This window comes from Protopterus annectens, chromosome 3.part1 (assembly GCF_019279795.1).
Source record: "Protopterus annectens isolate FY-2018-M chromosome 3.part1, PAN1.0, whole genome shotgun sequence".
In the NCBI taxonomy this organism is placed as follows: Eukaryota; Metazoa; Chordata; order Ceratodontiformes; family Protopteridae; genus Protopterus; species Protopterus annectens.
In genome coordinates this window covers 904280074-904293714 of record NC_056732.1, presented here as the reverse complement: position 1 = coordinate 904293714, position 13641 = coordinate 904280074, and the positions used below count along the sequence as shown (strand labels likewise).

The following is a 13641-nucleotide window of genomic DNA, read 5'->3' as shown; positions in this document are numbered from 1 at the left end:
GGGGGGAGACCTGGATGGGTTCTTTGGCAGTATCTGATGGGTCCTGTAGGCTCCTCATCAAAAGAAAGCCATCATTGGATAACAGTATGTCACCCAGCAGAAACTGGAAGATCAGATGATGGTGCTGGTGGGTCTGCATCTGGGCATCTACATTGGCTGCCTGGAACATGTCCTTGTACGGCTGGCAGAGTCCCTCTGATGCCTGGCTTTGCCCAATTGGCTATCATTGGCTAGTTCCAGTCAAGAGGGCAGTTACAAAGGTAACTGATCTTACTGTGGGTGTGACACTAGGCTGTGTGGTAGTCAGCTTGTCATCCTACCCCAGAACTGTAGCTAGCTCATATGGGATCCTGTGCATATAGTCAAACTGGTGCCTGCTCAACCCTAAGTTGTGCTGCAAAAATAAAAAAATAAATAGATCAATAAATAAATAAAAGCTCTTCTCCACTCTTGTATCTGTTGCTAAATCTATTACAAGCAGCTTACTACAGTTACTACCTCACATCAAGCAAGATTTGGTTATCAGTGCAGAGTTATACAGTCATGCGCCTTCTCCTCCTGCTGGTGATTGTGTCCCCTGAAGCTTGCACCCAGGGGAGCCACTCCTTTACCCCACCCTAGTTACTCCTCTGCCTACACTATATTCCATCATGTTTTTTTTCCTTTCCTTTTCTCAAGTTTCACTTCCCTACTCAGTTTGTGATCCAGACCTCCCTATCTCCAATGATGCTTCATCTATTTGTCTTTTCACTGTGCTCCTCCTTTTGTGCCAGTATCTCCCATCGCATGTTGGTCTTTATCTGTTATTTGTGTTTGGTTATTTCATCCTGCTACCATCCCTATACTTCTTTCCTACCCATATATTCCCCTAACTAATCTCTCTCTATATCTTTCTTGGAAAAAGGAAATTGAGCGTCTGTCCCATAAAAAATATACCCTTTCTTCCCTGTCCTATCCCAATCTTGCCTTCATTGTGCCTTTCTATGTATTTTTCTACTTGATGTTTCCCTTTCTGACTGTCCTTTATACTTCTTTCCTTCCCAATTATAGTTATAGGTTAGTAGGAACTTTGTCGTGCACTCCTTACCAGGGATCCAAGCTGAGGTTTTAGTGGCATGTTGATATGTGTGTGTGTGAACACACATTACAGTGTGCATGCCACATGCATGTTATTGTGCTCTTTAGGTCCATACCTCTCAGCCTCTTAGTGCAAGAAATCTGGACAAAACCTAAAATAATGGAAGGACAAAGTTCCAAAAATAGAAACAGATTTTAAATATTGTTCTTACAAGCTTCGAAAGTTGCTAGAATAACAGGATTTATGTTAGTTGCATTTTCCGAAGGATGTGAAGTCTGAAACTCAAATCTATGTCATTATTCAGTGATATCAATCATCAGCAATTTGCCAGAAAACCACAAAGTTTGTGAGGGATAGGCCAAAAATATAAAGCAAATATCTGGACATTCTGCAAAAAATCTGGATAGTTGAGAGGTATGATTAGTTCATATAACCTATGTCATGTAGTGCTGATTATTATGCGACTAGTACAACTTTTGTTAGAGAAGTATCTAGTTTGTATTCCATCATGTAATATTGTTTTTACTAATCAGCTCTGGGCTACACAATGTTTCTTCAAGTGCTCTCTTTTGCCTCCAGATGGATGAATAAGAGTTTTTACTGGATCTCAACTTACAACTACTTAGTAGAAATAGTCAGAATTACATAATGTCATAAACAAAAAAGGAAATCCGCAGAGTGTATCACCAAGCAAGGTGCAGGATCACATTCTTATAGGAATTACAAGGCAATCAAATCATGAGACTAGTTACACCTTACCCACATCCACCCCTGTGGGGTACATTCTGCGTTGAATAAGGCAAAGCAGGTGAAGCCTGAGATAAGCTTGCAGGTGTCCATTCAGTTGCCATGGCTGTATTTGAAACATAGATGGGCATCATTGTGTTTAACAGGTAAAGGGAGTTTATTTCAGAGAAGAGATAAATAATGGGTAATGAAGCTATCCCCTCATAGAGTTTTGTTTATATGTTGGTTTAAGTTTAAATCTTTATTTATTTATTTAACATTTGTTTACTGGGAAGGTCCGACTTGGAACAAAGCCAATTTTCAGCAAAGGCCCAGGGAGAAATGCTCCAGATGCATGCTAGATCCAGTGTTTGAGAATCTGTTGATCTTACACACATGTAAGAGGTCCAAGAGGGAAAGGTCCTTAAGAGAGCATAATGTACTGCTTAAAAACCTATAGTAGACATGCCATATACAGGTGTGAGCACATAAGAACAATGAACTAATCATGTGGCAAATTAAAGGCCTGTAGCAATAAAATATACTGCAAATAATTATGGATAGCAAAATTAGACATAACTATATCCATTTATGACTAGTTAAAAATCATTAAGAAAGACCTTCTGTAAGCAAGCAGACCAAATGAATCCGATATATGAAAATAAAGTGAAATGATACCAACAGAGACAATGCATAACAACAGATGGTAGTAGTACAAAGGAAGAGTTTTAACAAACATGAATCACTCAAAATGCAGAGCTGTATACTAACCACCCTAACTAGAAGAATAAGTTATGGAACAATTCTAATGTCCTTATCTGTATTGGTGCTTATTTTAAGGCTGCCTCTAATTAATGTTTCTCAGAGATGCATTACAGGTTGGAAGGGAGCTTACTTCAACATTTCCTTCTGTCAATGCAGAACCTAGCATTATCAAATTGTTCTTGTTTTTTAGCACAGTCTAGCCTCTTAGCTGATGTTCTGAGCTTATGTACTGTTAATCTTCATCTAACAGTAGCAGACTGTAAGCTTTTAATGATGTTAAGAAAAAAATGATTCTGCTTAAGCTATAGGAATGTTGAAGTAAAGTACTGCTTATCTAATGAACTCATAGATGGCTGTATTAAAAATCTTTCAATGACTAAGCTGAAATAGTATGTAAATCAATTCCCACTCACTTCAGATATGATTAATCTCCATTCAACATCTTTCAAATGTATTTGCTCTCTGTGACAAGGCTGAGCATAGCTTCAAAATGTTTGCAAACTCATAATGACAACCAGCAGGAATACTTTCAAAACTAGCCTGAGAAAAAAAAATTGTCTTATTTGTATAGACATGTTTTAATATGCTCTTACTATTTGAAACTATTTTTGCTAAATAATTTCTCCTCTGGTCTTGAGGCTGTGGTGGTGCAATGGTTAGTGTTGTCACCTCTCAGCAAGGCATTTTTCTGGTTCAATTCTCGGCTGGAGCTCCTTCTGTGCCATGTCTGCATGACCTTCCTGTGGTCAACTGAGGTTTAAAGACATGCAGGTAGGTGCATGTGTGCCTATGAAGGTTGGGTGCCAGGGTGGTAATTCGACACAGAAAAACACCACTACCAATCAATCTATGGGCTGATGATCTCCTGTGGTGACCCCTAATCAGGAAATGCTGAAAGACATTGCTTTGCAATTTCTCCTCTTGTTCTATACTTGAACTAATTTAAGGTGATTACCTTTGATTAATCTTCTTCTTCTGGCTTTTCCCGGTTAGGGGTTGCCACAGCAGATCACCTGTCCACTCATTATTGGCAGTGGAGTTTTACAGTGTCGAGTTGCCAGCCTGGCATCCAACCTTCCACAGAAGGCACACACACACACATGCACTCACATCTAGGGCCAATTTAGAGTGTCCAATCCACCTGCAGCATGTCTTTGGGATGTGGGAGGAAACTGGAGCACCCGGAGGAAACCCACGCGACCACAGGGAGGACATGCAGACTCCGCACAGAAGGCACCCAGGCCGAGGATCGAACCAGAGAACCACTTGCTGTGAGGCGGCAATGCTAACCACTGCACCACCATGGCTGCCCGATTATCTTTGATTAATACATCATAGTTATTTTTCTTTCTTTATATAAATATACATTTGTATGTTTCAAGCACATTTGTACTTTACGTCTTCAGTTGTATATGCTTTTCTTTCTTTTTTGCTCTATTCTGTCTGCAACCTGTGATATACATGAAAAGGGTCTTCAGACCAGCTAAGTTAAAAAATATATTTAAACATGTATTTTCAAATGTATTCATTGGCTAATTCTTACTGCAGGATCATGGGGATGCTAGAATCTATCTCAGTGAGTGCAAAGTTGGAGAACTAATCCTGGATAAGAAGCTAGCAAGTTGATTGTGTGATGTAAACACAAGCACACACACACACACACACACACACACACACACACACACACACACACACACACACACACACTCGCTCCCTCACATATGACACATACACCAATTTGAGGGATCACCATTTTACCTATGGATTGCATATGGAGGGAGGTAGAAAATTAAACATCCCAGCCAATAAATGTCTTGGACAAATTATCAGTAGTTATTATAAATACAGCCACAGGTGTCCCATGGAAGGAGGCCATGCCTACTGGGGATAACTTAGTAAATGATTTTACACACACACACACACACACACACACACACACACACACACACACACACACACACACACACACACACACACACACACACACACACACACACACACACACACACACACACACTCTACTCTGTCTCCATCTCTCTCTATAAATATCTATCTATCTATATAGCTATAGATAGATACTGTAGATAGATATAGATATAGATATAGATGTAAGTATATTGGTGCACAAGTGTTTTATATGTGTATGTGTGCATGTGTGATGGTGGATATGATATAGAATCCCGAGTTTTCCTGATCTGCATTTATTAATTTTTAAGTAAAATGTGTTGAAGTTATTCTAGGTAATCTACACAAAGAAATTAAATGGCATACTGAAGAAGTGAGGGAATTTTCTTTTGCTGTTAAAAATAAAAGCCGTTCTGAGAAGTAGGAATTGATTTCTCATCATAATCCATCATTTATTGGGCATTTTTACACCAGATCCATTTTAATAGCCTCCAAAATTTATTTCTTCTTGGATAGGATTTAAAAAGATTCTGAACTAGAATTTGAAATCTCAGAGAGAAAGATCTTATAAAATGTCTGTTGGTTATCGATTTGATTTTTAATAAATCTTAAGGGTGGATTAATAGATGTGTTGAAGAAAGCAAATGTGACTAAAATGTGGTGAACTGCGGTAAATCATTTCTGAAGAGAGTTAGACTTAATTTTAATGTTAAAACCTGCAAGTTATTCTGTCAGTCTAAAATGCAAAATCTTGAAATATATGTCCAGACTCAAAAAGCAAAATGCATTAATTTTTAATATATGATTTATTTACCCTCTGCATGTTGTATTACTGGCAAACTTTTGGTACATTCTCTCCCTGCTGTTTTTGTGATAACATAAACTAATATAGTCATAATCTTCATGTTTCAGAACTTTTTTACAGATGTTAAATGCCTACCCTGGGATTAAGAAGGAGTGTAGGCTTGATTGTAGTCGGCCTACTTTCTGCCCACTATGAGTCCCAGAAAGCAGTGCGAGAAGGAGATCTTATTAAATATGCAGCTTGTTGCTATGGCAGGGTATGTGGGACCAGCATGTAGTACTTGGGCATAGCTGCAAGATAAGACAAGCAGCATCAGTGCTTGGTCGTTGTGCACGCAATTCACCTTGATGATGTTCGGCATGATTCCATGCTCTTAGTAGCTGCAAGAAGGCAAAATGATTCAGGTGTGTTCATCTATTTTTGTCCCGATTAAATAGATGAAATGGGAATATAGGAAAGAGATGAAAATGGGAAGCAAATAGAGGGTAAAACATAAGGTGAAAATCTAAGGAGTGAGTGGGATAGAGGTGTGGAAGGTGGGGTAAAAATGTTTTTGCGGGTCAGTTGCCCATTTTTCATATACAAATAGAAGATAAGTTAGGGAAGGAAATAAGGGAAGTAAAAGGAAGGTACGAGAGTTCGGGTAAGTGTGAAGAACAAACAAAGAGACAAGATTGACAGAGGATGTGCTAACAGAATAAGGGAAGGAGTGCCCAGTGGTGAAGGAGACATCACACAGAGAGGGAGAACAATGACGAGGGGAAGGCTGGACAAATAAACAAGGGTGTGTATACACACAAAAGGTGGGGAAACCAAAATGGTGGCTAAAATGGGATTATACAGCTGCTGTCTCTGCCAGTTCCCTCACCACTGGGCACTGCCTCAGATGGTAGAGCCAATGCTGGCAGGAATGTGACTCAATACATTGCCGTCGGATGTTCTCCATGTGACAAATGCAGGTATCTAACATTCAGCTGATGATCTCACCCACTATTGTCTGCCAGCTACTATTGGTTGGCTAAGCTGTCGCATCCACTGGGACTGCTACTAGTGGGATACAACAATACCCGCTTGTGATGCAGGTGGGAAGGAGGTGTGTCTGTAACTTTGACTACTAGATGTGACTGCAGCAGTCTGGGACCCAGATGTTGTAGGTGTTTCTATTGTCGTTATTACTATCTGTAGGGAGCAGACCGGCCGTGCCTGGGTATTGGCGCTGGTCCAGATGCTGCTGCATACAAGAGTAAAATAAATGGAGAGAAACAAAATAATAAATTAAATAAATATATGCAACAGAAAGAATAGTGACAAAGATGATGGGTGAGAGGGAAGTACAGATACAATGAAAAAAATAAATTGATGCATATTTGTTATTGTGATTGTAGTAAAATTCGCTGACTTTGCACTCACACCTCTGGATTTTTCACATTTTAGTATTTTGAATGTCAACTTTTAACTCAGTCTCTTTCTCTTCTTGTAGTCCTGTTCCCAATGTTCTTCGTGTTTCACTGTTGTAGTCATCACATCTGGGTTATCCCTGCCAGGGTAGCCCTTGGCCGGCCTGAATACCAGAGACTTAGTATTTCTGTGCTGGTTGCTGTCACTTGAGGACTGATGTCAGGTCATCAGTGGTATAAAGCAAGGCAGCCGCCACCATTACATCAGTCTTTCTTGCCGTGGAGCCCGAAGCAGAAGCAGTTTGCATGAGTGACAATTGGCTGCTACCTGAGTTTTGTTTCCGAACTGAAGTTGAAGTCTTCGAAAGCTAAGTACCCCATTGGGGATCCTTTTTTCTTGCACTAACCGATGTCAAAAAAAGTTAGTAATTGTCTCGCCTGTGGAAAGCAAACACCACACCAGGACTTCCACTCTTACTGCGTCACTTGTCTAGGCCCAGACCACGACTTCCCTCATTGTTGATTCTGTGCTTTGTTTAGAACCAAAACTATTCATCATCAGGCCCTTATTGTAGCCAGATATTTCCGTTTACAGTCCTCGAATTCTGATATGGCTTCGGTAAGCCATCCAACAGCAGATCTTCTGAAAAAACGTAAAGATAAAGACAGAGACAGACAGCCCAGGACCAAACGTTCTGACAACGTTATCACAAAGCTGGTCGTCAGTCCTTCAGAATTCAGTGAGGCGCTTTCACAGCTCCTGATGCCCACTTCAGTTAACTCGCAGGCCACTACTAAGACCCATTTGGAGTCCGGTATGCCACAGAACTCCTGCAGTCATCTCTACCTTGGATGGGTCCAGAGCCACTGTGCAGGCACCGGCTTCTGAGGAAGTCCTTCACAACACTGAATCCAGACATAAACCAACGTCTTCTTTCATGGCTACCGTTCTTTCTAAAACAACCGAGTTCCTTAGGCCCAAGGGTCGAACCACCCCCAAGAAACTGACTGCCAGCCATGATGCCTTGTCTCAGTCACAAATGTTTAAAATGGCAGAAAACCTTATCATGCTGATTAGGGAAAGCCAAGCCACTCCCTCAAAAAGAAAAAGAGATTTGTCTCCAGTAGTTTTGTCTGAACAAGAGTCAGATGAATCCAATGCATCTGACTATGAAGACATGCAGCCCCTCTCTACATATGAAGATTCTGATGCAGAGGAATCTATTCCTTCAGCCTCTCCCCCTGAGGAATTTTCCTTTGGGGAAACCCTGCATACTTTAAGGGAGCATTTCAAATGGGAGAGTAAAGACTACCCACAATCTAAAAAGAGACTCAAAGAGTTCCTGGACCTTCCACAGCACACGCCCTTAACAATCCCCCCCAGTCCTAGATGTGGTGGATGATGTCTTCCTTGAATCCAGCCTGACTCCAGATGCCCACCCTCCTGCTCCCAGAAAATCAGACATGTACTACAGAGTCCCTGACTCTCACAAATATCTTTTTAAAAACTCAACAGTGGACTCTCAGGTCATTACTCAAGGCCCAATAGGGATTAAAGCTACTTCAGCTAAGAATCCCACCCTCTCAGACAGGGATTCCAGAGCACTGGACAGATGGGGTAAAAAAGTATACACCTCAGCTACTCTTGCTATCATGGCAATATATTGTCAGTTCCATATGTTTAAATATCCGCAACATACCCTGGAACTCCTTAAACAAAAAAATTCCTCCTTTCCTACATGGACAGAATCTAAAGATTTACATGAGTTAATGTACTCTGCAGGTCAAGTAACTAAACACACTTTGCACTGTGGTTTTGATGCCCTACAAGCCTCTTGCAGGGCAGCAGTCACTGGATCTGTCATTAGAAGACATGCATGGCTTAAGGAACAACCCCTGCCAGACCATGTCAAATCAAAATTGTTGGATGCATCCTTGCACAAAGATAACTAATTTGGTACTTAAGTAGAAGAGGTGTTAAAAAAGATGGAAGAAAAAGCAAAATCTATGCAGACTGTTAAAGATTTCTTACAGGTGCAGCCTCCTAGGTACAGCAGGCATTTTTCTTCCAAGCACTGGTCCTTTCCTGCACCTAGTAAACAAGGCCAGCCTAGGCCCCGTGGAAACAGACCTCCAAGACAGCAGTCCCAGGGGTTGCAGAGATCTAAGCAGTGGACTGCCACCACTTCAAAACCATGGAGTTCTAAGCCAAGAACTCACAATGACTCACCCCCTCCCAAACTCACCTCTGCCCACCATCACATACCTCTAGGAGGAAAACTCTCCTGTCACTCAAGCACCTGGGCCACCATTACCAAGGATCAATGGGTTCTGGACATTGTGTCTCAGGGGTACAGATTCTCCTTCTACACCCTTCCAACCCCCAAAGGGTTCCCAGAAATACCTCTGAATCAGTGGGCAGAGGCTCAAAAGCAAATCCATACCCTTCTCTCCTTGGGAGCAGTACAACACCTTCCTGCAGAGAAGATAGGCCAAGGCTTCTACTCCAGACTTTTTCTGGTACCCAGAAAAGAGGGCACCTGGCATCCCATCCTCGATCTATCCATTCTAAACACCTTCCTGGTGATCCCAAAATTTAAAATGCTCACCCTCCAGCAGCTGCTACCCATGCTCTCCAAGGATGCTTGGCTAGCCACCCTGGAACTAAAAGAGGCCTACCTCCACATTCCCATCATGGAGTCCTGCAGAAAATATCTTTGCTTCTGGGCAGGATCTCAACACTTTCAATTCTCTGCGCTTCCCTTTGGCTTTTCTACTGCTCCCAGAGTTTTCACAAAATGCCTGGCTCTGGCCATTGCTTTTTGCAGGCAAAGATATATTCAAATTTACCCCTCCTTAGATGACTGCCTTATTAAGGCAGACAGCCAGGAAAAGCTGCTCAAAGACCTGGCCTTTGTAAAGGACCTACTAACTTCCTTAGAGTACATAAACAATGAAAAGAAACCCAAACATGTGCCCACCAAAAGGATAATCTTCCTGGGAGCAAGTCTGGACACAGCATCCCAGATGGCATGCCTAACAACAGAAAAACAAAGTTTCCTATCAGCTTACTTCTCTCAACTGGCCACCAGGCCCCATCTTTCTGCAAGGGAAATCCTGCAAGCCCTGGGGTTCATGGCATCTTGCATACCCCTTATTCCATATGCCAGACTGCATATGAGGAAACTTCAATTTTAACTAAAGAGCCTTTGGTGTCAACACTCTCAGGATCTGGAAACTCTTTTACCTGTTATTCCTTGCCTGAGGAAGGAATTTCTTTGGTGGGCAACAGCCTTCTCCCACAATAAGGGACTGCCCTTCTCCCCACACCCAGTTTATTTTGATTTGAATAAGTTTGGTTGGGACTGGTTGGAACTGAAAAGGAGAGGGTGGGGTTGAGGTGTAAGAAGGTAGTGTGAAGGTATTAGGTGATAGTTGACTAGGTAATGTTTGGATAACATCTGTAAAGAAGGTGTTGAAGGTATTAGCTGTATGGATAGGGTTTTTCTGGTCTGTATTTTGGGGGTTAGGTGTAGTGGATTGACCTGGGTGGAGTAACTGCTTAATGCTAGCCCAGAAGTTTTGTGGTTTGTTGTGATTAGGTTGTTGAAATTGCAAGTAATTTTTTTTTATAATTAAGTATGGCCTTCTTAGTGTCATTTCTAAGTTGTCTAAAGGTTTGTTGATCAACAGGGTTTTTGGTCATTCTCCATTTGGCCCAATATTTATTTCTGAATTGAATTTTATGTTTGGTTTCATTGGATAGCCATGGGGCAGAGTTGGCCTTAATTCTAATAGATCTGGTTGGAGTGTGATGATTGAGAATGGCAAGGAAGGTATAATTAAAGAAATTAACAGCTTCATCTAAAGGGAGGTGTTTTAAGGGAATTCAATTGCATGCTCTTAGTACCATTTGAAATAAATCAGGGTTAAATTTATTTTTGGATCTAATACTTCTGATAGAGGTTAGAATGGAAGTGTTGGCTTTATGCCTAATGAAGTAGGTAAGTGAGTGGTCACTTATATCATCAGGGAGGGTTACAGAATTATAGTAGTGAGTATGATTGTTTATAAGAATCCAGTCTAGTATGCTAGCTTTCTTGTTAGCTTTATTTCTTCTGGTGGGTGAGGTAATGGTTTGAGAAAAAACATGTAGGTTAATGTGGGCGGTAGACTGGCTAGTACAATAATAATTCCAATCCAAGTTTATATCACCTAGGATTATGGTTTCTTGAGGTAGGTGTTGGGATAGCCAGGAAAGGATATTTTCCATGGTGGCTACATTATTTCCAGGGGGCAGATAGATACAGATAATGTAGATTGATCTGGAATTGTTAAGTTCAAGTTTAGAGATGAGAATTTCAGTATGGGAATCTAGAGGCAGATTACAGTTGTATGTGGTTAATTGTAATCCAGATTTGAATAAAATAGCAACTCCTCCACCTTTCTTAGCTACTCTATTAATTCTTAGCATATTATATCCAGATGGGATAATTTCATTATCCTTGATACTAGGTTTTAGCCATGTTTCTGTTAGGCAGATAATGTCAAAGGAGTATACTTGTAGGAGAGCATGGAGTTGAGTTACTTTGTTGTTAATACTACGTATATTTAGATGAGCTAGTAGGAGGTAGTTAGGTGGTTTAGTGAGGGGGTAATTGGTTGATTGATTGTGTTTTTGGAGAGAGGTAGAGGTTGCTGTAGGGTCTGGATTAGGATGAATATCACCGTCCTTTAATGAGAGGAGTTGTCCTAGATAGCTTAGGTTAGGGAGCTTGCTGTATGGAACTAACAGTCTCTTGAGATGTAGTGAATTATATTTAAAATGTAGTGTTCTATGATACTTAGCAAGTAGGTAGCTGGGTGAGCATATTATGTTTGCATGGTTATGTAGGTATGGTAAGGGTTGAGAGTAAGTATGTTGGTTGGGGTAGTCAGTGTATGGATATATAGGGTGTTCATATGAGGAAAGTAAATAGGCAAAGGTTAAAAGTGGTAGTGATACAAGAGTAAAGTAGAGTGGAATCAGAGAAGGGATGGTAGGATTAGCCATTGGGAAGGATTGGCTATTTGTTAGAAATATATTTAGAAATGGAAGTGTTTAAGCTGAGAGTGTGTAGAGATATGAGGGTGTGGTGAGTATGGAGTGGATTGGTGAAGAGATGGGAAGATAAGAGAAAAATTGGCCAATTAGAAATGTGTAGAGGTTAATGAGAAGAGGAAGGAGTGTGGTTAGAAAGTATAAGAGTAGGACCCCTGGGGGTGGGTGGGAATTGGGGGTAGGGAGCGGGTAGAAACAAAGAGAAAGGAAGAAGGCAAGACTAAGAAGAAACAACCAGTGATTAGGTAAGTGAGATCAGCGATAAGGAAAGTAAGGAGGATGTAGCACTTGTTTGGTGTAACTGTTAGCAAGGTAAGAACAGAGAGAGTCAGAAAGATAGGAGGCTAGTGACATAGTACAGTTGTATACACTTACCATAAATGTAGATGTTCGAGTGTCTTCACTATTGCAATCCTGGTTTTCCTCCCTCCTTCCACATTTTTCTTTTTGTTACCTTTCTTCCTTGTTGTTCTCCTTTCCTTACAAGGGACATATTGGTATTTATTTTCCACTGGTAGGGTTCTGCCACCAGACCCTGGCCTCCTGTTTTGGGGGCTACTGACTGGTTAGGGCAAGAAAAACTGATGCAATGGCATTGGCTGCCTTCCTTTATACCACTGATGACCTGAAGTCAGTCCTCAAGCGACAGCAACTGATGCAGAAATACTAAGTCTCTGGTATTCAGGCTGGCCGAGGGCTACACTGGCAGGGATAACCCAAATGTGATGACTGCAACAGTGAAGACACTCAAACATCTGCATTTATGGTAAGTGTACACAACTGTACTTTATTTACAACTGGCTTATCCTTTTCTGACTTTTATATTTAAATTTATATTTGTTTTCTGAGGTAGAGCACTGAACTGCATGTACGTTTTTCAGATTTAGCCCAGGAGTGGTGTCTGGTTATGTGACTTGCTCTGAGTCATGCTGTTAGGCAATAGAAGCTGAGGGAATCAAACCTTGCACTACTGGACCACAGGAAACAGCTCATTAACAGCTCCTTAATCCTCTAAGCATACTGCCAGACAAAAAATATGTAACGCTTTACAGAGCTGAGTCTCATCCTTGTGCAGGGGCTATGCTAATGTTCTCTGTATTATTCCAATTTTAGTATATGTGCTGTGGAAGACTTTTCTTCTTTAACAAATGCTACTTCTAAAACATACCGAGACTGTGTTAAATATGTAATCACTATATTTCAAACATTATTTGTACTCACAAAGTGTAAGCTATAATTTCTTTATAAGCTTTTCTCTCACTGAATATTTTGGAGCTTTTCTCCCTGGGTGACTGCTGAAAAAGGAGTCTTGAATGACTCATTCAAAACTTCCCAGTATCCAATTGCAAATAAACAAATAAGTGTTACAGATACATTCCTTCAAGGAACAACAAATGCACTTCTTAATTTACAAAAAGCTGCTGTCATACACAACTGAGAGTGGCTCAAACCCACAGTCATCATCACATGCATTTTGAACTGGTCAACTCATTCTGGATGGCCTTGTGCTGTCACATTCAATAAAAAAACATTTTCTTGCTGTATAGTTTATACATATATCTCTTATGCAAAAATCTCTTTAGCCCTCAGAGAAAACAGTTATCTCACCATAGTGAGCTGCAGTGTTATAGGTGTTGTACTGTGGGGGACATTTTTAGTAAAGTTATAGGTCTGACATTATTTAAACAGTATGGATAAATATGTATGACTGTCAGATCCACCAACAACATGCTGCATGGGCTAGGGGGAGGCTGGTCATGTTACTGGTTTTTAGGGCCACTCATGAACAAGATGTTAATATCAGTGTTTTCCATATGTACAGAGCAATGCCTTAAAAAAAGAGACTAAAAAGAAAAATACACTG

The 13641-nt window shown here is 40.8% G+C and overlaps 1 non-coding gene across 1 annotated transcript; it reads right to left on the bottom strand.

The window, feature by feature from the left end:
• Nucleotides 1–12807: 12807 nt before the first annotated feature.
• On the bottom strand, nt 12808–12909 carry LOC122798997. Its single transcript, XR_006364388.1, has one exon. It is a non-coding gene; the product is annotated as a U6 spliceosomal RNA (small nuclear RNA).
• Between the last annotated feature and the right edge of the window lie 732 nt (nt 12910–13641).